At 55.4% G+C, this 24468-nt stretch overlaps 1 protein-coding gene across 5 annotated transcripts in view; it reads left to right on the forward strand.

Annotated features, from left to right (window-relative positions):
- Positions 1-24468, forward strand: part of TSPAN18 (tetraspanin 18) — a 148830-nt gene that overhangs the window by 20600 nt on the left and 103762 nt on the right. For 4 of the 5 annotated variants that reach the window (XM_081263535.1, XM_081263538.1, XM_081263536.1 and 1 more), the window contains exon 2: positions 8383-8470. The gene's annotated coding sequence lies outside the window, so the exon portion shown is untranslated. Of the gene's footprint in view, positions 1-6553; positions 6596-8382; positions 8471-24468 lie in introns of those variants that run through there. The other variant, XM_081263537.1, reaches the window with a different exon arrangement.

The raw sequence follows: 24468 nt of genomic DNA on the forward strand, positions 1-24468 counted from the left end.
GCGGCAGCTGTGGTGGCCGTGGGGCTGGCCCTTCCCTCAACTCCGGTGAAGTTCTTGGCTTTCACTGCCTCCGAGCGGCGGGGTGGCCGTGTGGAAACATCTCTATTACCCTCGTGTGGCTTTTTAACACAGCTTCCCTCGGAGGCCGCGAGTCCTTGGACATGTGTTCCGGGATGCTGGAGACCGCACAAGGCGTCCCTGCGGAGTTCAAGGTCTGGACCGTGGAGACACAGTCCAGCGCCAAGGCCAACTCCAGCCCCAGCCCGTCTCTGTTCTTTAACCAAGTGCCAGGCTGTTCCTGAGGCCCTTGAGACCCCAGGTGTCCCCCCCCCCCCACAGCAGGACACTGCTGGTGCTGGCCGCATCCCCCAAGCCAGCTGGACGGCAGGCTGCTGCCCTGGGCAGCTTTGCATGCAAACTAGATCCCAGGCTCTGGCCCTGCCTCTGCCCCGTGTGGCTCTGGGACTGCACACGGGGCCTGTGGCCTCTGAGCCTCGGTTCCTGCCCTTATCTGTGCCAGGGCGCCTGGGCTGTGTTACAAAGTGTGTCCCTCCAGCAGCGGCTCACCAGCCGGCAGTTCCACAAATCGCTGGGACCCTCCTTGCCCACCTGTGAGATGGGCACGTGGCTAAGACAGCCCTGCAGGGTGGAAGGAAGCACCACGATGTGTGCTGCCCAAGGACAGCAGGACCGAGGGCTTCAGGGCTCCACGGTCTCCTTCCTGCTCAGCGGGAGGCCTGGCCGCATCTGTCTCAGGCAGGTACTGGTCAGCGGGCACCGAGATCCAGGCTGGCATGTGCCCTGATGCACAGAAAAGCCCCCCGAGCAGATGGGATGCGGGAGGGAGGTAATTGCTGTCAGCCCTTGAGAGTGAACAGCCCCAGAGCCAATTTATGGGGTTAGGACAGTCCCTGCCTTCCCTGCCCAAGTCACCGAGAGCTAATGGCTCAGTTGCTCTGGGCAGACCCTCAGGGGTCTTGCTGGCAGCATCCAGAGCCCACGGCTGAGCTCAGTTACACGTGGGGAGAAACCCCGGGCTCCCCCACAAAACTGGAAAGACCCGCCCCACCTCTTCCCCACTGAGACCCAGGGGCACAATTAGGAGGCTGATTGGGAGTCTCACGCCGGAACAGAGGCTGGTGGGCGGAGCGGCAGGGCGGCTGGGTGGGAAGCCCCGCCCTCTGCCCTCCCCCTCCCCTCCCCCTCCCCCTCCCTCAGCGAGACCAACGCAGGTGGAGAGGCTCCTGCCAGGGAGACTTGGATGCGCTCAGCCTCCGCAGCTTCATTAAGGGCTGCCCGGGGGGTTGTGCGCTGCAGGGCGCAGCAGGAACCATCCCAAGCCCCCCCGTCGCCCACCCCCCCCCACTGGCTAATTTAATACAAAGCAAAACAAAGCCCTGACTCCCTGGCTCAGCTTTGGAGCCATAAACTGCTGGAGCTTTTATCTGTCAACAAACAATGCATCCGGCTTGCAGGGGCCCCGTCTGGATTCTGTGGCCTGGAACTGCGCGTGGGGAGGTGGCTCCAGGCAGGGCCACCTCCAAACCTTCGTGGTCTTGCTGGGGACACTGCCCCTTCGTGGGGCCTAAGAGCAAGAGTTCTTGTGGTCTCAGGACTTGGTAATGTCGGCCTTGCACCCAGGAGGCCGGAAGAGATGTAGGGTGGCGGCTGGAGCGAAAGGGGGAGTCGAGGTGGAAAGAGGGACAGGGAGGAGGGAGAAAGGGGGAGTGTGAGGAGGGAGACAAGTGGACTGAGAGAGACAAGGGGGGAACGGGAGGGAGGACTATGGGTGGAAATCAGCAGAGCCCAGCTAGCCAGGAGGAGGCTGCACCGCCCCAGCCCTCTCCCTCCCACCTCCATGCAGCTTCCTCCAGGCAGCCTTCCCAGCTTGCTTCGGGCTCTGAAATCCTACTCTTTTGGGACTCCAGGGTGCAGAGACACTAACCCAGTCTTCAACATTATCTGAAAACTTAATGCATGAAATATTCCAAAGTCCAGCTGTTGCCAATTAAATATCGGTATGTGGATGGGGCGTGGACCCCATGTTCCCTGTGTAGGACTCTCATGGAGGGGGAAAGGGCTCTAAGGAGGAGAGCTGGGAACCACCCATCAGGGCCACTGTGCTTTTTCCCTGGAGGTTGTTTTTTTTTTTTTTAATTGTGGTTAAAAAAAAAAACATAAAATTTACCATCTTGACCATGTTCAGGAGCAGTTTAGTGGCATTAAATACATTCATAATGTCATCCAACCATCCCCACCAGCCTCCATAATAACTCTCTGGTCTTGTAAAATGGGACGTGAGTCCACTCAAGGACACCTCTCCTCCCTCTGCCCCGCCTGGTGCACACGCTCCGCTTTCCGTCTATACACACACCACACTTTTATCCACTCACCTGTTGGTGGACATTTGGGTTTCTTCTATGGTGCAGATAAGGGTACCATGAACATGGGCGAACAAACATTGCTTTGAGGCCCTATACCCATGAACGCAGTGGCTGACCCCATAGCAATTCTATGCCTAAGTTTGTGAGGCTCTTCCACACTGGTTTCTATTTCATTTTACATCCCCACCATCGGTGTGCAAGAGTTCCACATCCTTGCCAACACTTGGCATTTTCTGTTTCCCTCTCTCTCTCTCTCTCTCTCTCTCTCTCTCTCTCTCTCTCTCTCCCTCTCTCTCTCTTGTTCTCTCGCTCATGGAAGCCACCCTAATAGGAGTGAGGTATATGTCGCTGTGGTTTGATGTGCATTTCCTAGTATCAGGGACGTCGAACATCTTTACACGTATTCTTAGCCATTTGTATGACATTTGTGGAGAACTGTCAATTAATGTCTTTTACCCGTAATTTAGCTTTGCTGCTCATTTTGCCGTGGTTGAGTTTCAGGAGTTCCAAATGTGAATTCCTGGTCAGATATGAGTTTTGCAAGAATTTTCTCCAGTTTCACGGGTCTCCTTTTTACTCTGTTTGCATTGTCTTTTGTGCACAAATGTTTAAAATTTTTATAAAGTCCATAAAAATTTCTCTATTTTTTTTTCTTTTCTTGCCTCTGACCTTGGTGTCATATCTAAGAAATCATTGCTAAGTCAAAGGTCAAATTGCTGTGGCTGGACTCTCCAGCACTGTGTTGGTTGGAAGTGGCAAAGTGGCAACTTTATCTTGTTCCTGATCTTCTGGGAAAGCCTTTCAGTCTTTCACCGTTCAGCATGACGTTCGCTATGAGTTCTTCATAAATGACTTTTGTTATGTGGAGGTAGTGCCTTGGTATTCCTAGTCTGTTGAATGTTTTCCTCATGAAAGGCTACTCAAGTTTGTGAGATGTTTTTTTCTCTGCATCTGTTGAGATGATCATGTGCTTTCCCCTTCCTCTTGTTAGTTCATGCATCAAACCATCCTTGCATTCCGGGAACAAGTCCCATTTGGTCATGGTATGGAATCCGTTTATTGTGCTGCTGAGTTAGGTTTTCCAGCACTTTGTTGAAACTTTTGTATCAGGGTTCATCAGGGTTACTGGTCTGTAGTTTTCTTTCAGTGTCTCTGTCTGGCTTTGATATCAGCATAATACTTGGCCACTACCCCTTTTCACATAAAAGTAGTAGCAGATTGTATTTTATAAAATACTTGCTTTATTTATTAACTTATTTTTATGTTCTGGGTGCTATGGGAATTACTTGCAATCTATTAACTCATCCAATCCTTCCCTTGAGCCTGTGAGCCAGGACTATGATGGTCCACACTTTGCAGGTGAATACCCTAAGATTTAGTGGGATAAGGAATTTTCTTTCCCAGTAGCACATGGACAGCAAGGGGCATAACTGAGGTTTCAGCACAGGCCTGCGGGAAACAAAAGCCTGGTGTCTTAGCCATGGGGTTTGACAATCATTCAATGTGTGGGGCTCCCATCTCCTGACCTGACTCCCAAGTTATGTGCAGGTAGCAGGTCACGTTTGGGGATGAGACTCCTTGTAAGCCCATCCTCACATAACCATCAAAATGGGGGTTAGGAGATCCTGATCTGTTACCCATGTTTGAGTTTTGCCCCAAATGGCATCTCTGCAGAGTGGCACAGGGCTTCCACTGGCAGCTGTCTCTCTGCCCTAAACAAGGCAGCTGACCTGTCCCAGGCCTGTCCACCTATTGCACGCAGTTGGCCTATTGCACCAGATGCCCTGGAGACCAAGACTTGACTCAGACACAAGACGACTTTGGTCTCCGTATCACACTGCTGATATCTGGTCCACCTGGATCAGCCAGGGCCAAGGCGCAGGATAGCTCTGACCACTCCTTTCTGAGGGGTCATCTTGTGGGTCTACAGGTGGAGCAGGAGGAGGAGCAGGTGGGGTAGTGGGGTGATCTGGGGCCTGTTTGGGCTCTGTGATCTGCTCAGATCCACATACTCTGGAGGACTAAAGCAAGAACCTCTGTCACTATAAGCTTCACCTTCTCTCAGGGTCTAGTGAAAATTATACGAGGCGTTGAGAGCCACCCAATCCTCCCTGATCTCCATCAACTTAGCCCTGCTTCTCCTATTCAGTGAAATGACTCCTATGAAGTGTCCATTTGTCCCTCCGCTTTCCTCATTTGCTTCCACCTATCCACCCACCCACCCATCCATCCACCCACTCATCCATCCATCCATCTACCTATCCATCCATCCACCCATCCACTCACCCATCCATCTATCCATCCACCCATCCATCCATCCATCCATCTGTCCATCCATCTATCCACCCACCCATCCACCCACCCATCCACCCATCCACTCATCCATCCACCCATCCATCCATCTACCTATCCATCCTTCCACTGGTCCATCCATCCGTTTGTCCATCCACCCACCCATCCATCCACCCATCCTTCTATCCCAGCAACCAGTGATAACCCAGTTCCTCCTTGCCACTACTCAAGTTCCTGTATAACCCTCTCCTCTACCCACCCATCCGTCTGTCCTAGCCCCTGGCCATCCAGCTCTTATTCACAGAGTCAGGGTCTGAGGCCCACAGACAGAGGATGACACCATCTCTATAGGGGCACTTAGAGCCCAGTGGCAGGCAAAATCACACGAACCAAAATATACTATTACCTTTACACACAAATTGTTAGGGGAACCCAGAAAATAATTACATTATGACTGTTGGGGGACTAGGACGGTTTCTCAGAAGAAATCATGAAAAAGTTTTGAAGGATGTGTAGAGTTTGTTAAGTGTGGGGAGGGGTGAAGTTCAGAGTTAGGAAAGGGAAGAGAATTCCAGACCCAGTGAAAATCAGTGAGGTTGGGCGGAGCGTGATGGTAGAGTATATGTGGGTCCAGTGGGCTAGGTTTGGGCGGCCTGTGTGCACTGAGGATCTGAAGATGGGCCTGGAAGGCAGCTGATGATCAGATAATAAAAGGTCCTGTGTATTGACAAAGGGAGACCAGGGAACGCATTGGAGCAGATGACACACACTGCTCCACTTTTATGGGCTGACTTCAATGGTGGAAAGGGCAGGTGGGAGGGCACAGAGGCTGCAGGCCGGCAGAGCAGCCAGGAGCCTGTCTGTAGCCAATGACAAGGCTGAGCCAGGAAGGAATGGGCAGGAGCTCTGGCCACCGAGATGCACAGGTGACCTGGGAGAATGTGATGGGAGAGAAATAATAGCTGGGAAAACAGAGATAAGTTACTGGTGGGGTGTCTGTTTCCCAGGGGTGCTCTGTTGTGAAAACTCAGCAGGTTGCAGGCGCGCGCGCACGCGCGTGTGTGTGTTCGTGAGGGCTGCAAACAGCAGATGTGACATTGAAGATTCTCATCTGGGCCTCACCCAGGACACTGAGTGGCTCTCAGAGCTTTTCTTATAAATTGAGAGCTCAGCCCTTAGTTCTTAGTTTAAAAGAAAAAAGAGGAGGGAGACCCTCTGACCTGGAATCGAGCCAGGGCCTCTGCGCTGTGCCTCTGAGCTTGGTCCAGCCTGAGACTCATCTTCACAGCAAACCTGCAAATCTATGCCTACTGTTGATGAAGCTGTATTTTGTGGATTTTAAGGCTTTTTTGTTTGTTTGTTTGTTTTTACATTTTAATATCTCTGAAACCATGCTGCATCATACCAAAACTGATATGGTATATAATTAGATTAATTGGCAGTATTAGACTGCTTAACATGATGGTGTGACTGCAATCCACGAGGCTGACATCCAGGAGACAGGACACTGCCCTGCTCTGTCACTTTCCCTATATGACCCTCTGATCACTGAGTTAAGGGGCTGGAACCCAATTTCCCAGGTGGGAAAACTTCCCCTGGCCCTCGGGTCTTTCCACAGGGCCTCTGGTCACCCAGCACCCATCTCCCCTCTGGGTCCTAAATCCACCCCCACCCCCCCTCCCCCCCGCAGGGACCTGGGCTGGAGCAGCCAGCACCCGAGATCTCAGGAAAGGGGAAGAAATGCCCAGGCCCTGGCTTCACTCACACAATGCAGATGTGCTTAAATGGGAATCAGGATTAGCGCTGGGTCTCGCCTCCTGGCAGCCTGGTAATCACCTAATCCCCTCTCCACTGCAGGGAGGCAGGATTCCACCGGAACCCAGAGAGAGCAGGAGGCTCGGGAGCGCCAGACCTGAAAAGTAATTTTGTTAGCGACGGGTCTTGCCCACACCTCCTGATATGCAGCCCCCAGCTCCTTCCCAGCGTGGCTGCGGCCTTTAATTTCGTTAATGTGTGACATTCACCCAGGCTGCGGGGCTGACGGGCATGCTTGACATTAATACGCGTCCCGCGCGGTCCCCGGAGCTCATAAAAGCTGATTATCAGTTCTGAGCCAGTAAATGCAGTTCCCAGCTCAGGTGGGCCTGAGTGCCTCTGAGATGCCCTGGGCAGCAGAGCAGTGGACATCTGCACAAGCCAAGTGACAAACGCCTCCCTTTGCCAGCCACCGCCACGCAGCAGGGAAGTGGCCAGGAAAGCCCTTCTGTAGGCAGCGCCCTGGGTCCAAATTTACCACCCAGCCCAGAAGCCCTTTTGCCCTGTGATTTGCTGTGAACCCATCCAGCATTTGAGGAAGCCACGTGTGGCACCTATCCAAACGAGGTGTGCAGACGTGGGCACCCGATGGTGGCAGCCAGGTCCCAGTGGCCCGGAATGGACACACCCGGCGTAGCACTGTGACAAATGAACGGTCAATAGATTTGGTCCACACGCGCTGTGGGATCGCTGCCGCTATGGAAAAGACTCAGGGACATGGGAAGGTTTCCACTCCCGGGTGCCCAAGGCTCATCACCACCGACGCGTGGCACGTAGAAGGAGCGGGCTCAGATCTGGAGGTGGAAACCACGCCTCTGCGGGCCAGGCCCACATAGGCTCATGCAGACACGGATATGATCGGGTGGGAAAGTCTGCAAAGTCCCATTCCAAAGGACATTCTGCTAAATAGGGTGGGTGGGTAATATGAGAATGATGTGTGTGTGAGGGGGTGGCTGATGCAGCCTGGCTGGGCCACTGAGGCACAAATGAAACGGTGTCCCGCCCTCTGGCCCAGCCCTGCTTCCCCTCTGTTGACGGTTCTGAGGACCTTCCTGTGGGGGCGCGTGGATGTCAGGGACCCCGCTGCAGGGGTGGCCCTGCAGCAGGTTGGCTGGCGGTGGCTGGTGCCCGGGCCCTGTTACCACCTCCTCCGAGCTCCCTTCCTCTTCCCTAAGGCAGAGGGTCTTTCTCGGGGTTCTCGACCTTATCATCAAAGCGACGTGAACTTGACCCGGGACTCCTCCTTCGGCCTTGCGCAGTCATCCTCGCTGCCCAAGGACCTGGGCCGGGAGGGCCTGGCTGTGGGCTGCCTGTTGCTTTCTTGGCTGTGCTGAGATCCTGCTGTCCCCGGCAGCTGTGCATCCCTGACACCGTGAACTGGATCTTTCCCCTGCGACCTGGGAACTTCCCCTCAGAGAGACGAGGGCTCCGTCTGGGGCTGAGTTCTTCTTTACCACCCAAGACCTCTGCTCCCATGGCTTCTCCCTCCCACACGGAGAGCGGCATTCATTAGGCGCCGACGGGTGCTCTGTGGTTTTCACGACTCAGAGAGCCCTGTTTCAGCCTGAGGAACTGGAGTCCCCACACCAGGGTGTGGGTGTTCTAGCTAGAGGCAAAGGGACACAGGGGACATGTGGTGTCCACTGTCATCCTAAATGCCGTGGGCTCCCCTGGGAGGACTGGAAATGTACCCCAATCCATGGGCCCTGGGGACATCCCTGGAAGCCGTGGTGAGGCTGGGTGCTGAGGTCTGGCTTCCCAGTCCCCGTCCGCTTTCTGCACCTCAGAGAATGGGAGCAGGGGCGCTGGGGAGTGGGAGCCACAGCTGAGCAGAAGTGGTGCAAAAGCCACAAGCCTCACAGATCCTGCCTTTCTCTCTCTTCTCCCTCAGGACTTTATCCTGAAGCCACCAGCAGAAGGAGACCTCGAGGGGATCTTGTCACCTGTGGACCGAAAGGGAAAGAGGCCAATCGGAAGAGGTAGGATCCCAAAACACCAGAGCGGCATCTTGATTATACAAACGAAACCGTCTCATCTCAGAGTGGTGCGCGCCTGTAATCCCAGCTGCTCGGGAGGCTGAGCAGGAGGACTGCAAGTTGGAGGCCCACCTGGGCAACTTATAGAGGCCCTGTCTCAAAATAAAAAAATAAAAGGGTTGACGATGTAGCGCAGTGGGTTCAATCCCCAGTGACCAAATAAATAAATAAATAACGGGCCTAATCCTCTGTCCTCTTACTGCTCGGCAAACCCATCATTTCTGAGCCTGGGCTGCCTCACTCCTTGTCCCATCCCTAGATGTCAATTTAGGGAAGGGGACAAAGGGCCAAGAGTTGATCCAGGATGTGGATCCAGGAGCTTAGGAGGGCCTGGCCCTGTGTCCAGGGCAGCTCCCTTTCCTCCCCTCCCCCTCCCACGCCCACCCAGTCCTGGGTCAGAGAAGGAAACCTCCTTAGGGCGGTGCCTACTGCCCCGCCCAGGGTCCCCTGATCGGGTTTAAACGCACAAGGACCAGGATGGCCACCACATTCTGGGACGCGGCTGGGAACGGGAAAGCCCTGCTCTCTCCCGAGGCTCCGGCTGCCCACGGCCCCAGGACTGGCGATGAGCTGCGTGGCCTCCCGGGAGGGTCCTGAGTGAGGAACCAGGTGTCCAGCCTCTGGCCGGCCTCGGCCACAGTGTGTCCTAGGAGCCATCTGTCTTCTCCCTATGAAATGCGGTGGCCAGGATGTGACCGTCTCCCCCTCACGTCCTCCATTTCTGAGGTTCCGGACCAGAGCTGACCAGGAGGAGGTGGCGGGGGTGTGGGAGAGAGGAGGATGCGGAGGGAGGCTGCAGACAGGGGAGGCCATTGGCAGCTCCAGGAGAGCTGGTTGCCTGCCGTGGAGAGAGCCGGCGGCTCCCGGGCTGTTCCCCCTTCTCTCCCTTTGGAGCGGCCACCGCCGGGGCCAGGCATCGTTTTTGGCCGCAGTCCAGGCAGGGTGGCCGGCAGAGCAGGGCCAGACTGAGGTCCAGCGGACGGCAGCCTGTGTGGCTGTCCGTGCCCCACGGCCTCTGTGTCCTGTGGCCCCAAGGAGGCGGAATCTTAACTGCAGGCCTCCTGGCAGAGGCTGCGGGAGGCAGAGGCCTTATCACGGGCTGAGTCCTGCCTGCTCTGTCCATCAGAAGGTGCCTGCTGGCCGTTTCCCCTGGGTGGCTTCTCCATGGGGAAAGGATCTCTTTAAACACAGAGAAAGCAGCAGGGGGCAGGGGCAGGGGTGGGGGTGTTGCTCTCAGTTTACCTTGAGGGGGGACCAGGGAGCCTCATGCCTTAGCCCACCTCTCTGGTTAACCTGGAAACAGGAAAATGTTCGCGACAGGGAAAACAGAAAGAAAGGTGGCCGTAAAGCAGCTTGCTGGGGCTTTGGAGCCAGGGGAGGGAGGCAGGTCCCAGCTCTGCCCTCCAGTAGCTGTTTGACTCAGGGCAAGTGGTCTTCTCCAGCCTCGGTCTTCTCATCTGTGAGATGGGCGCGTGGCACGTGTCTCACCAGTCAGTCGGGAGGGCAAGGTTACCGCCGTGGGAAGCCCCGGGTTTGCTTTCACGTGTGGGAGCCGTGTGCTGCTTCCCAGGGTGACCTCCCTGAAGAGGCCCGGGCTCTGGGGATGGTAGGAGTGGGTATTTGTCACCAACAGGGAGGTTGCCATGGGGATGCATGCCTCTCTCTGTTCAGGGTCTAAAAAAGGCTGCAAGAGGAGCCTGGCTTATGTCAACTCTGTTCTGACATCCTGGGGCTCAGGGCCATCTTGGGCCTCAAGAGTCTTCCTGGCCTCTACCCCGCAGCTGACACTTGACTCCCATGGTCTCCCCACACCCCGGGGAGCAACAACGTGCTCTTCCCAAGTGGGGCCACCTGGGCTTCCCAGAAGTTGTAAGTGACTCCCGGCAACTCCTGTGCCAGGACAGTGTGTGACCACAGCTCCTCCAGTAGCCCAGACACCTAAAAAGGCACCGTCTGCACCCACAGTGGCGCCTCTTGAGTGCGTAGTCCCCTACCCGTGGTGGCACTCTTCCCAAGTTCTGTACCAAGCATGTCCCAAGTCCGGAGCTCAGGCAGAAGGGAAGTGCCCGGGGTCTTATCTCCCCGCAGGCAGCCACTGGAGCATCCTGAGATCTGAGGACAGGAAGCAGGTGGCCGGAGGGGCCCACTAGGCGCAGCCACTCCAGGCTCCAGTTTACGAGTCCTCCCTGTTGTTCATGCTCTTGGTCCCACCCAGGAACCACTGCCGAATCCAAGGCCGTGAATTTTTACCCCTGTGTTTTCTTCTGGGAGTTTTATAGATTTAACTCTTCTGTTGAGGCTGTTGGTTCCTTGTGAGTTGTGCACCATCCCCATCCTCGTTTGCAGAGTTCGGGACCAAACCCAGGCCTTGTGCATGCTGACCACGCGGCTGCTCTTCCGTGTGAGCTGCCGGAATTGCCCCGAGCGGGCTTCGTGACTGTTTTTAATAACGATGTAAATCCAGAGCGAGAATCTCGGCTGGAGAAGAGTCACACAGGGCAACTGTGGTGAGGACGGGAGGACAAGGGACGCCACCTCCAGATGCCATGTCCGCATCGGAGGGCGGAAAGTGACCGGCCCAAGGCCACCGGGCTCTGAACACCGGGGAGCAGCCTGGGCTGCCGCTCTTGAGCCCTGGTTGGCTGTGCCTTTGTTAGTTGGCAAATAGAAAATGGAATATTTGAATGGACCCTTACAAATCAAGTGAGAAGCCTCCATGGCCGGAGTTCTGCTGGGTCGGCTGCTGACATTGACCGTGCTCCCGGAGGGAGGGGACAGAACCACCTGTCCCTGAGCTCGGGGGTGGGCAATGGTAACTCCCCCGTTAGGGAAGAAGGGTCCTGTGGGGTCCAGGAGGGAGATTAGGCTCTGGACTCTGCTGCTTTTGAATTTTTTAAAAATCAGGTTACTTCGCGGAGCATGGTGGTGCACACCTGTCTTCCCAGCTGCCGGGGAGGCTGAGGCAGGAGGATGGCAAGTTCAAAGCCAGCCTCAGAAAAAGCGAGGCCCTAAGCAACTCAGTGAGCCCCTGTCTCTAAATAAAATGCAAAACAGGGCTGGGATGGGCTCAGTGGTCGTGGGCCCCTGAGTTCAGTCCCTGGTACCCCTCCATAAGTCACCTGACCTTCTAGAGCACTTTAGGCTCCCCACGTCCTCCAGGTGAACACCTGCGCCACAGTGGGTCATGTCCGTAACTGATGACCCGACACATCGCTGTCACAGGACCGTCACTGACCGAGGCTCCCTTGGGGTTGTGGTTCTGGCAAACGTACAGTGACGTGTGTGCATCATCACGGTGCCACGCGGGACAGTTCCGCTGTCAGACATGCTCTGCGCTTCCCCTTGTCTGCCTCCCTGCTCCTTGACTACCTCGGATCAGAGAACCCTCTGTTCTTTATCTTTTCTTTTTCCTTCACCCGGGCTTATTCACTTAGCCTAACGCCCTCAAGGTCCCCGTGTGGTAGCGTGTTCTGGAATCCGCTCCTTTTTTGGGTTGACTAATACTCCATGTTGTGGGCACACCGCATTCTTCTTGCCCATCCACCAGCGATGGACGCTGGGTGGCTTCCGTATTTCAGTGTCAGGACTGTGCCTCTGAGCTCGTTCCTTCTTCGCGCTGAGCCGCGCTCCGTTTCCTGAATGTGTGACGATTGCTTTCCCCGTCCCCGACAGAACGACGACTTTTTGCTTCCTGATTTCAGGACTTGGGATGAGCTGCTGTCAGCCCCTGTGCTCAGGTTTTTTGTGGCTCCAAGTGTTCAACTCGCAGTTGCTGAATCGCAGGGTCAGAGCAGCTCTGGGATTCTAAGAAACGGCCACACTGTCTTGAAGTCCCTGTGCCCTGCTGGACAGCGCCCGGCGCTCCGTCCTCAGCACCATTTGGTGTCTCCGGGGTGTCCATTTTGGCCTTTCTAATAAATGTGCGGTGACCTGTTTTCCTCGGAGCCTCTCGTTGCTCCCTGGACGTCTCTAGCCCCGTGTGTGTCTGGGACTTCTTCATGGGGGGCTTGTTGCCCCCTTGTTGGGTTTTACAAGTGCTTTGCGCTTTCCGACGAGAGTCCTTTCCCAGCCCAAGCGCCACCGGGGGCTTGTCTTAGGTGCCCTTGACAGTGACTTTCCCAGCTGCCCAGTGACTTCTTTCACAGCTTGCGCCTTTGACGTCTTTCCGGACACCGTCCCCACCCAGAGTCATCTGGATTTCTCCTGGTCGTCTTCTAGGAATTCTGCAGGTCTCCATGTGACCTGTAGGTCTGGGTCATTGGAGTTCATTTCTGGGCAGGTGACGGCAGCGATGGCCCTGCGTGTGGATTTCCAATTGTTCTGGCGTGACTTGTTGGGGACTCTCTCGTCCCTGCTCTGTTGACTCTGCTCTTTGTCAAGCGCCAGGTGACTGCATGTGGAGGGTCTATGTGGCACTGTCCTTTCTTGTGCCGATGGCAGAGTTCCTACGCGGTGGCTGTGTGTGCGTCTCCATGTCAAATGCCCGTCTCTGCTGTCCCTCAGTGTTGGGCTGGCCCTTCGGGTCCCTCACGGTGTGAACCTCGGATTCCGTCTGTTGAGAGCCGCCGACGACTTGGGGAACTCTGGGTCAGTGGTTGGGCGGAGCGGGGAGCTGTGACGCTGACAGCCTGGAACCTTCTGCCTCAGACGCGCACTGACTCTGCTCCTCCCTCTGGGTTTCTTCCATCACGGTTTCTGGTTTCCCCCCACAGGTCCCCTGTGTGTTGTGAGGGCCAGGCCTGGGCGTCCCTGCTCCTGTGTGGGCAGAGCTGGGTCCCTTCCTATCCCCAACTTGCTCGTCAGCGCTGGGGACAGAGCCACGGCCGGACAGGGCCACACCTGGTGATGTTAAGAGTTTTCTAGAAAAACAGAACCGAGAACCAATGGTGTTGGTGTGTGTGTGTGTGTTTGTGTGTGTGAGAGAGAGAGATGTGTGGTGTGTGTGTGTGTGTGTCTGGTGTGTGTGTGTTGTGTGTGTGTCTGGTGTGTGTTGTGTGTGTGTGTGAGTGGTGTGTTTGTGTGTGAGAGAGATGTGTGGTGTGTGTGTGTGTGTCTGGTGTGTGTGTGTTGTGTGTGTGTGTGAGTGGTGTGTGTGTGAGTGATGTGTGTGTATGTGTGTGTGTGTGGTGTGTGTGTGTGAGTGATGTGTGTGTATGTGTGTGTGTGTGGTGTGTGTGGTGTGTGAGGTGTGTGTTTGTGTATGATATGTGTGTGAGTGGTGTGTGTGGTGTGTGTGTGAGTGGTGTGTGTCTGTGGTATGAGTGTGTGTGTGGTGTGTGTGTGTGGTGTGTGTGTATGTGAGTGGTGTGTGTGGTGTGTGTGTGGTGTGTGTGAGTGGTGTGTGTGAGTGGTGTGAGTGATGTGTGTGTGTGTGGTGTGTGTGTGTGGTGTGTGTGAGTGGTGTGTGTGAGTGGTGTGTGTCTGTGGTATGAGTGTGTGTGTGTTGTGTGTGTGTGGTGTGAGTGATGTGTGGGTGTGTGGGTGTGAGTGATGTGTGTGTGTGGTGTGAGTGATGTGTGTGTGTGTGGTGTGTGTGGTGTGTGTGTGTGTGTCTGGTGTGTGTGTGTTGTGTGTGTGTGTGAGTGGTGTGTGTGTGAGTGATGTGTGTGTATGTGTGTGTGTGTGGTGTGTGTGTGTGAGTGATGTGTGTGTATGTGTGTGTGTGTGGTGTGTGTGGTGTGTGAGGTGTGTGTTTGTGTATGATATGTGTGTGAGTGGTGTGTGTGGTGTGTGTGTGAGTGGTGTGTGTCTGTGGTATGAGTGTGTGTGTGGTGTGTGTGTGTGGTGTGTGTGTATGTGAGTGGTGTGTGTGGTGTGTGTGTGGTGTGTGTGAGTGGTGTGTGTGAGTGGTGTGTGTGGTGTGTGTGTGTGTGGTGTGTGTGTGTGGTGTGTGTGAGTGGTGTGTGTGAGTGGTGTGTGTCTGTGGTATGAGTGTGTGTGTGTTGTGTGTGTGTGGTGTGAGTGATGTGTGGGTGTGTGGGTGTGAGTGATGTGTGTGTGTGGTGTGAGTGATGTGTGTGTGTGTGGTGTGTGTGGTGTGTGGGTGTGAGTGATGTGTGTGTGTGGTGTGTGGTGTGTGTGTGTGGTGTGTGTGTGTGTGGTGTGTGTGGTGTGAGTGATGTGTGTGTGTGTGTGGTGTGTGTGGTGTGTGGGTGTGAGTGATGTGTGTGTGTGTGGTGTGTGGTGTGTGTGTGTGGTGTGTGTGTGTGTGTGGTGTGTGTGTGGTGTGGTGTGTGTGTGTGTGTGGTGTGTGTGGTATGTGGTGTGTGTGTGTGGTGTGTGGTGTGAGTGATGTGTGGGTGTGTGTGTGTGAGTGATGTGTGTGTGGTGTGTGGTGTGAGTGATGTGTGGGTGTGTGTGTGTGAGTGATGTGTGTGTGTGGTGTGTGTGTGTGGTGTGTGGTGTGTGGTGTGTGTATGTGTGTGTGGTGTGTGGTGTGAGTGATGTGTGTGTGTGTGTGTGAGTGATGTGTGTGTGTGGTGTGTGTGTGTGTGTGTGTGTGTGTGTGTGTGGTGTGTGGTGTGTGGTGTGAGTGATGTGTGTGTGTGGTGTGTGGTGTGTGTGTGTGTGTGTGATGGAACCTTGGCTCACGGGACTGTGGAGGCTGACCAGTCCCCAGCTCTGCAGTGGGCAGGCAGAGACCCAGGAGAGCTGGTGGTGTCCGTTCCAGCCCAAGGGCAGGGGATGGACCAGTGTCCAGCCTAAGAAGTCCCAGAGGCCAGCTTCCCTCTCCCTCTGGGGCAGCCCGTGCTGTCCATTTTGTGTTGCCACAACAAATCCCCCGTGGCTGGATGATGGAAAAAGGACACGTTTACTGTCCCTCCCTCTGGAGTCCAGGAGGTACAGGGTGTGGACGCGGGATTCGGGTTCGGTCGTCTGGTGAGGGCTGTGCGCTCTGAGGGGAGACAGGCCGGCTCCTCACATGGCAGAAGGCAGAAGGGCCAGGGCAGGGTGAGGCCGAAGCCTCTTTGAGGGCGACCTCCATCCTGTGGGTGGGGGAACAGCCCCGCCCTTCATCCCGCCACACTGGCCACTAGGTCTCAGAGGGACACATTCAAGCCACAGCCCTGAGGTTCCTTGTTCTCTTCAGGTCTTTGATTGGACGAAGCCACCCACACTGGGGACACTCAGCTCACACATGCAGTTGTAATCTCAGCCGGAGCCACACTCACAGACCACCCTGGACAATGTCTATCCAGATGCTGGGCCCCGTGACCCTAGAACTCTCTGTAGGGAGCTTCACACCCAGGGGGGTGACCTTTTAATACTTAGTTTCTGAACTAAAAGATCATGATCATCATCATTATCATTCTTACCACCCTGCACACTGGGCATCAACCCCGGGCTGCTCTACCACTGAGCGACATCCCCAGCCTTTTTTGTTTTGAAACAGGTTCTGGGTTCATGGCCCAGGTTGGCCTTGAACTTGGGACCTTCTTGCCTCAGCCTCCTGAGGGGCTGAGGTTACAGGCGTGTGTCCCTGGCCCTGGTTGGACACGAGGAAGTCTATTTTAATGGTGATGGTGGAGTCAGATCGGCTCCGACCCTGGTCGGGAAGGAGCCTCGAGGAACGTGCGGGGAACCTGGTCTGCGTGACCTCGCCGGTAACAAGCATCACGTCATCAAGAAAGGAAAGCAAACAAGAGGGGGACACCTTTTAGTTACGTCCATGGACGATTTTGGGGAAACAGAAAACATAAATGTTTTTGAATATTTATGCTCATAGAGTCACTTCTGAAAGTGACACCGTGGCGTTCGGAGGATGTTTTGCACAGAGGGTGGCAGCGTTGGCAGCAACCCCGTTTCCGTGTCCTTGTCCCTACCTCACTGTGCTATCATTTATTTCAAATTCATCATTTTCAGTTCATCATTCACGCTCAGGGACGGCTGCGCCTTGGGGCTGGGGATCTGAATGGCACGAAGAGCCCTCCAGGGGTTCTGGATGCTCTTGAAATGAACGTGTGTCCCCGAGGGCCCGGGGGCCAGGGTCCTTCTCTGAGTGAACGTTTGTGCAGAGCATTTTAGAGGCTAAGGGATACGAACGTGCCCATCTGAGGTCAGCATGTCCTCCATCAAAACTTGCCAGTGACACGGCGGTGGCCCAGAACTCAGATGGCCAAAGACCTTTCCCAAAGCCCAGAGGTCCACCCCTGCCCTTGCTCAGAAAGGCCAGCTCGTAGCTGGTGTGAGGTCTGCCTTTACACTCCCAGGGGCCACTGACCCCTTCCTGCAGCTCCCTGGGTGGACAGCCTTAGCCCCTGGCCCTGGCCGGCCGGTAGGCAGATGTTCCCAAGGGAGGGGCTGCTGGAGGCGGGGAGCGGGAGGGGGAGCAGGCTCAGGGGCAAAGTCCCGCCTGTGACCAGGTGGTCTCTAGGTGCAGTGGACGGAGGCCAAACAGAGCCAGGGTCTCCTGACTTGGTACCTGCGTGGCTGCAGCTCCTCGGAGCTATCAGGGTTCCAGCACCACGTGTCCCTGGGCGGGCACTGTCACTTGGTCCTCGGGGTGACAGCTTGCCTGGTGGCTGTGCGCACCCTCCCGTTGGTCCCCCCTCAGCGCCATCCCTGCCTGGGTCTCTGCCCCCGCTCCTTCCCCAGCAGCACAGTCTGAAGCAGCTGTTCTAATTAAAAATCTCATAAATGCCGGCAAGAAGGATCCAGGGGTTTGTTTTCATTTCCTGCTGGACTCCCCAGAGAGGTTTTTTGGTAGGAAAGGTCCCATCGGAGCTGAGATTTTCCTCCCAGACTTCAAAGACTAGTCTTTGTAGGAGCACGGCAGCTGTTTAATCTGAACTTGAACTCGGGGCCAGGCCTGTCCCGAGGAGGAGGAGGAGGAGGAGGAGGAGGAGGAGGAGGAGGAGGAGGAGGAGGAGGAGGAAGAGGAGGAGGAGGAGGAGGAAGAGGAGGAGGAGGAGGAGGGAGGGCGAGGCCAGAGTTTGCTTCTGTGCCTGGGAGAAGCTCCCCAGGTGCGTGCCTGGGCCCTGCAGTGTCCACAGCTGGGCAGTAAGTGTCCAGGCCAGGAGAGAGCAAGGGACCTGGGCAGCGGAGCTGGCTGCACCCCCCTGGGGGGTCATGGTTGGTGGTCACCTTCCTGCTGAGGCTGTGCCGGCTGGGTTGGTACCAGGGCTCCCTCAGCCTCCCGCCCCCACTGCGCCCTTCTTCCCCAGCCTCCGCTGTTCCCTGGACCCTCTTTGGCATGTGGAGATTAACACTCCCAGCCGCCAGCTCAGAGCGCTCACAGTGTGACAGATCAGCAAGGTCCCTCTCAGGAGCAGAGCTTGCATGTGCGGCTGTTCTCGTTAAGGCAATAAAACAACAACTCGAGAGCTTGGAAGACGGAGGCGAGGTGGTTCTCTCCCGGCCGAGAGGCCCCGGCTTCCTGCCTTTGTTCTGGCCGGGCATGTGTGCCCGCGGAGGGGCCATCGGAACGTCCGCTCTGTTCGCTTCCTGCTTTTCTTTGCGCCATCCCTCAGTGCAGGACAGTGTGTGTGGTTCCTTCCTGGCCACCACAGGGTCACGGGAGCCCTGCTGGCCAACACGCTCCTGGGGGTAGTTTCCAGATCTACCAACAACATCCAGGTCGCTCGGTGGAATGGGAACTCCGTTTAAGCAATGCATAAATTTGCAGTGCAAGTCCGTCCCACACTTGATAAGTGTTCCATGAACTATTTGGCACATACATGGAAGGTGGCCGTTGACTTGAAATTGAAACTGTGTTTCACCTGGAAGCCCGCCCCGGGGCTTGCCGTAGCTTTTAAGCGGCGTGTGTTGGAAGCAGCTTTTTGTGACTATAACAAATGCCTGAGACAATCAACTTATAAAGAACAAAGGTTTATTTTGGTTCATGGTTTGGGGAATTCCAGTCCATGATAGTTGGCCCTGTTATTGGGGCCTTTGGTGGCGCATCCTGGAGGGGACATGTGCAGAGAAAAACTGCTCTCCTCATGGTCAGGGAGCAAAGGAGCAGGAGAGGAGGGGGTGGAAGGCATGTCCCCAAGGACCTGAAGACCTTGCACCAAGCCCCACCCCTTCTGGGTTCCACCACCTTTCACCAGCACGGAGCCGGGGACCAATCTTAAATACGGAACCCTTTGGGAACATTCCAGAATGTGTGTAGTCAGTGCTCCTCCTTGAACGGTGGAGAAAATTCTCTGCTAATGGATTTTCTTTCTCATTTCCCTAACTTGAACCTCTGCATCTCTCAGTCATACCTCCCCTGGCACCTGCCATCTGAGCTCTGCAGCTTGGCACACTTGGAGGCCCATTCCACCCCCAGCCTCCTTCTGGGAGCCTCCAATGACTGCACTCGCTGGTTTGCTGGCCCGGGGGGACTGTGACTCAGTGCTCCCTCCTCTGGCACCCGCCTGCACCTTGGCATAGCTGAGAGCAAGAACGGCATCGCGTTCTGCTTGCTGTGTGGGAAGGAGCCAGGCTTGAGGATGTTGGCCCAGGGCTGCGAACCACAGAGGTCAGCAACGCCCTTCTCCTCATCAATGAATTTATTTTTAATTCCGAGGCAGCTCTAGGGTGATAAAAATATAAAGCTAAGTGGCAGACAGTTAGAAAAAAAGCCCCGAGTGACGGAGTCGGGGAGACAGGCTGTTGCCTGTGGTTAAACGGGGTTTTTGTTTAACTGAGGTTACGCAGGACGCCTTCCCATTCAGCTCCTCTTGTGCCAGGCTTTCTAAGATGCCTTGGCCTGCTCCTGGTCTCCTAAGTGCACCGTAATGACCATGACTGAGTCTCTCTGCTGGCAAGGCTGCTGCAGGGTGGCCGCGAGCACTGCTGGGACGGCAGGCTTCACCCGGCTGGTGCCTGGGCTCTGGGGCCATGGGGGGCGCTGCCCTGTGTGTTCCGCCACCTCACTGTCTCCCCAGTGGCTCGAGCCAGGGCTCAGCAAGGACAGTAGAAGACCATCACGTGGGTGGGGACACTGAGGTTCAGTTGGGAAAGGGCCTGCCCATGTCACCTCTGGCAGGTGAGAAGTGGGTCTCCAGGCCAGCAGAGGCCAGGGCCTTCATCTGCTGAAAGGAGACAGCACCCCTCAATCCATACACACCCCGCCCTGGGGCTGCCTCCAGCCTCCTCCCATCCCTCCTCCTCCGTGCCCTGGGGATTTTGCACTCAGATCCTGTGGCCCCAAAGCCTGGGTTTGAATCTCCACTGCTTCCCCGGCTCCCTGGGCGGTTCTGGACCTCAGTTTCTCATTCAGAGTGACCAGTCTCTGAGGGTCCCTGTGAGGACTCCAAGGAAGGGAGCCTGTCCCAAAGCACAGCCTGGTGGGGCTGGGCACTGTCATTCCAGGCCTTGATGAGGAGGTGCAGCTCAGCCAGGCTGCTCTGGGCCTCTGGACGGGACGGGCTCTGGGTCCAGTTCCTGGGAGTTTGCAGGGCATGCTGGGAGGAGGGTCTGTTGACTGGCGGGTGGGTGTTCGCCCCTCCCCAAGCTCCTCTTGTCCTGGTCCCAAGGAAAGGCGCTGAGAGGGAGCTGCAGGTGACTTAGGAGAGGCCCGAGCCTCATGGAGGCCTCCCTCCCAGCCCGACCAGGGATGCTGGCTCTGCAAAGGCCTCTGTTTGGGACCCTCCGTCCTCTCCCCATGGTCAGGGACCTCCAGCATTTCCAGAGGCAGCTGCTTTTGTTCTGATCCAGAGATGCATTCAGCACTGTCTGTATATGACCCTTGAACCCTCCTGGGGGGTAATATGGGGGTGGGGAGGACACCTTGCCAAGACCAACCCTGCCAAATGAGGCCAACTTGTGTGGTCCCTCGGGGCACTGGGTTGGTCACACCCTGGGTCTTCTGAGCAAATCTGCTTCATTTCACCAGTGACCAGCACCTCCTCCTGCCTGGCCTCTGCCTCCCCTGCGGGTCACCCACTTCTGAACGCACCCCTGGGATACCCCTGAGATGCTTCGGGGCAAGGACTTTGCAGCCAACTAAATAGTCACTCTGGTATTGTGTCGGAGAGGAGCAGCAACCGTGTACAAAGCCCCTGGGTCGGCAGCTTTATTTATGCATTTATCTTTAATGGGGAGGCTGAGAGCAATTGCATGTTTGTGAATATTTACAGGCAAATTACTACAGAGAGGAAATGAATTCGTTCTCTCTCCTCTCCCACCGTCAATAGATCACGCTGCGGTCCCTGTCGCCTCTCCCACCTCCTTCCCTTTTCTTTTTGCAGCTACTTGTGGTCTTTCTGCCAGCTCCAGGAGAGGCGGCTGGTAGGCATGCCAACTTAATGCACCATGTGTTTATTGAGCACCTACTGTATACAGAGCCCTGACTGGGGTGGGGGCTTCCAAGGTGAGCACCTGGGTCCTGGGTGGGTTTTCTCCGCAGGACTCTGGGGAAGGCGTAGTCAGCAGAAGAGGGTACTAGGCAATGGCCTCAAAGGATTTTTTTCCCAGCGGAAAGGGCAAGCCAGGCTGGGGGACAGCAGAAGTGACCCGTCACAGCTATGAAAAGATGGGAGTTTGGGGGAGCCAGTGAATCTTCTGGTGTGAGCAGAAGTGGGAGGAGCTAGAGCTGGAAATGGGGGTTCTTCCTGCGTGAGGTGCTGCGCGGGCAAATCTGCCCCTTTCCAGGGGGAAGGCTTCGTTGGCATCACTCCTGTCCTTAAGGCCAGGAGGAGCAAATAGGAGAAAACCCAGTTGTCACCGGCCCTCCCTTTTCCCCAGCAGACATCACTAATCAGTTGCAGCACCATCGTTAGCTCCAGTGGTCCCCAGGCCAGGAGCCGGCAGGCATTGCCAATCAATACCGGGAGCTCTCATGGGCTCAGGGCCTCACGTTGGATGGCTGGATCTTAGGGTAGCCTTGACCGTGATGCACGAGGAGGAAATCGCTTCTTTACTCCGTGTTCCATTTCCTCACCTGTACACTGCACAGAGGGATGGCTGGCTTGATTTGCAGGGACCATTCCAGTGCTAGCCAGCGTGTGTTAGTGCACGTGTTTATTTTATCTATTCTTTCTACAAAGTTGGAGTGTGCACGTGCTACACCTGGTGCTCAGAGGGGTCCTGGGGAGACCCTGGCGGTCCAGGAAGCTGAGATCTGGCCTCTGGGAGCAGAACTCAAGAGCAGGGCCGCCTCGTCTCCTTCAGACAGACAGTGAGCAGGCAGCCACCTGTCATTGGTGCAGTGTGGGTCACCCAGGGCTCCCTAGGGACACTGGTCTTGGTCTCCCAGCCCATGTGCCTATATGTCACTGACCCCATGTGGCCAGTGAGCCACAGCCCACGTTGCAGGTCCTGCAGAGCCAGAGGGGAGTCGAGGTGACCCCTGTGGTCCCTGAGAGGGCCTCTGGCCAAGCCTTCTGGGAGCTTCTCAGGACCTCCCCTGTGCGTGGCTTCCCTCCCGGGTTCCCAAGGCCTCCCCCCCCTCCCTCCCCAGCACACGGGCGCTGAGCCATAGCCGTGAATGTCCCAGGCAGTCCCCTGTTGACTGCGTTCTCAGTTCACCCTGTCACTTGACATGGGAGCAGCCTTTACCCTGGGATTCTGGGGCCAGGGAAAGACCAGAAACTTCCACACCGCCCAGAGACTCTGCGCACCCAGTGCTGTCAGATGCTGATGGGATCTCGGGGCCCATCTTGTCTTCGGCCTCCTTAAAACACGGGCGGCAGCTTCCTGGGCCCCGTGAAGAGCTCTGCTGAGTCTTTAAACCTGTGCAGAGTCCCCACTGTGCGGCGTGGTCGGTCACTTATTTTTTTCTGTTCCTTTAAGAGAAAGCACTTGGGAAAAACTGGCTCAGCACACGGGGTAATGGAGGTCTGCGCCCAGGGCAGGAGCAGTGCTTAGTCGTTCTGTGGCGGGGCCTTGCTGGAGGGCCCCTGGCCAGGCCCACCCTGCCTGTAGGCCAGGGACAGGGAGGTCTGTCTCCTCACCTGGTTCGTGCAGCAGGTCCAGGTGCTGGGGCTGCCGAGGGCGGCCAAGAGGTGGCTGAACCGCTTTTTAAATTTTTTTTTAAATGTTTGAACCCTTTAACTGGCCCCTGGAAAACCCGGAGGCCCGCTTCCGGGGGAGGGAGAGGCCCACACGGGCACACAGGGCACTCAGGACGCCTGTTAGCGTCTTGATGGACGGTGAGACGCTATCGGATCCATCTTTGTTGCTCCAGAGGCTGTGAGAGCGCACAGTAGGTCACCAGATCTCTGTTGGATGGAGAATAAATGGAACCTTCTAGCAGTGTGTGCCCCTGTCTTCTCTTCCATAGAGCCCTTTGGACTCGTCCAAGTGCTCCACATCCATTCATCCAACAACTGTTTTTCTTTCTCCCCAAATAACCTTATGGAGATGGCATTTTTATGAAGATCTAAACTGCACCGTTCAATCCATCTCGACCGTGTCTACACACAGTCCAATCAGAATATGAACGCTTTCCGACAATCCAGAAAGTTCTCTCATGCCGCTTCCCAATCACCTCCTGTTCTTTCCCCAGAGGTGACAGTGCTTTCTATCCCCATGGAACAGCTCTCCTGTTCTAGAACATTCCATGAGTGGAATGTTCCTTCCTTCACTCAGTTTCATGTTGCTTGTTACTTTTTATTGCTGAGTAATATTCCTTCTTGTGTTTATGTGAGAATTTATCCATTTACCCTTCCAGGGCCTTTGTGTTTCAAAGTTTAGGCTACTCTGTAACCAAGCTGCTGGGAATGTTAAAGATTTTGTGTGGATTCTCATTTTCTTTTCTCTTGGAGTGCAATAGTTGCATCATAGAGTAGTTATGTGTTTAACTCATTAAAACCAAATGTTGTCCCATTTTACCTTCCAGCTGTGTATGAGAGCTCCAGTCTCTCCACATCCCGGTCAACCATCACACAGTCTTTTAATTTTAGATATTCTACCAGCTGCAGAGTCATACCATTGTAATTTTATTTTATTTTTTATCATCATTATTGGGGGTGGGTACCAAGGATTGAATTTAGGGGCACTTGATCACTGAGCCACATCCCTAGCCCTATTTTGTATAGGGTCTCACTGAGTTGCTAGGGCCTTGCTGAGTTGCTGAGGCTGGCTTTGAACTCATGATCCTCCTGCCTCAGCCTCCCGAGCTACTGGGATTACAGGTGTGCCCCACTGCGCCCGGCTCATTGTGATTTGACTCGGCACCTCCCTATTCAGCTCGTGAGGCTGAGTGTCCTTCATTGGGCCTCTAGTCCTCTGAATATCTTCTTTGGTGAAATATCTGTCCAAGTCCTCTGCCCAGTTTTTATTGGATTCTTTTCCTTTTTCTTATTGAGTTACAGGAATTATTTAATTTCTAGAAGTAAACATGGAGACTCTTGGCCGCCACGACCTTGCAGTAGGCACAGAGTCAGGATGTTAGAACTGTGAAAGGAAAACTCGATAAACTGGGCTTCATGAAAATTAAAAACTTCTGCTCGTCAAAAGCAGCGTTAAAGCCGGAGAAGGGGGCAGGCCCCTTAGTCCCAGCTGCTGGGGAGGCTGAGGCAGGAGGATCGCACGAGAACAGAGTTTGAATCCAGCCTGAGCAGCAGAGCCAAACCCTGTCTCGAAAAATTAATATTCATCCATCATTTCAAAGTTAAAAATTAGAAAAGACACTTATGGAAACGGACAGAAAATCTGCCGTCTTGAAGAGAGCCCTCAGCACCCCTGTGTCTAGGACATATGGCGGCCATCTCTGAGGACTCGCTTCCTCGGGTCCCTGTGGTCCTGTGAAGCCCACTCCTTGCCCACAGCCAGAGAGCTCTTGGCACTGTCCCCGAATCATCGCAAAACTCCCGGGATCCACCCCAGAGCCCTTGCTGTGGCCGCAGGGCCTTGTGCGGCCTCACTCCTCCCCATCTGCCAGCGCAGAAATCCTTTCCCCTGGAGTCGCCCTCACCCAGGCTGTTCCCAGCTGTCCACGCGGCCACCTCAGCCCGCCTTGGGGACTCAGTGCTGGGCACCCCCATCAGGGACACTTCCTTGAACCCCAG

Source organism: Spermophilus citellus, assembly GCF_964194105.1.
Source record: "Spermophilus citellus genome assembly, chromosome: 2".
NCBI lineage: Eukaryota > Metazoa > Chordata > Mammalia > Rodentia > Sciuridae > Spermophilus > Spermophilus citellus.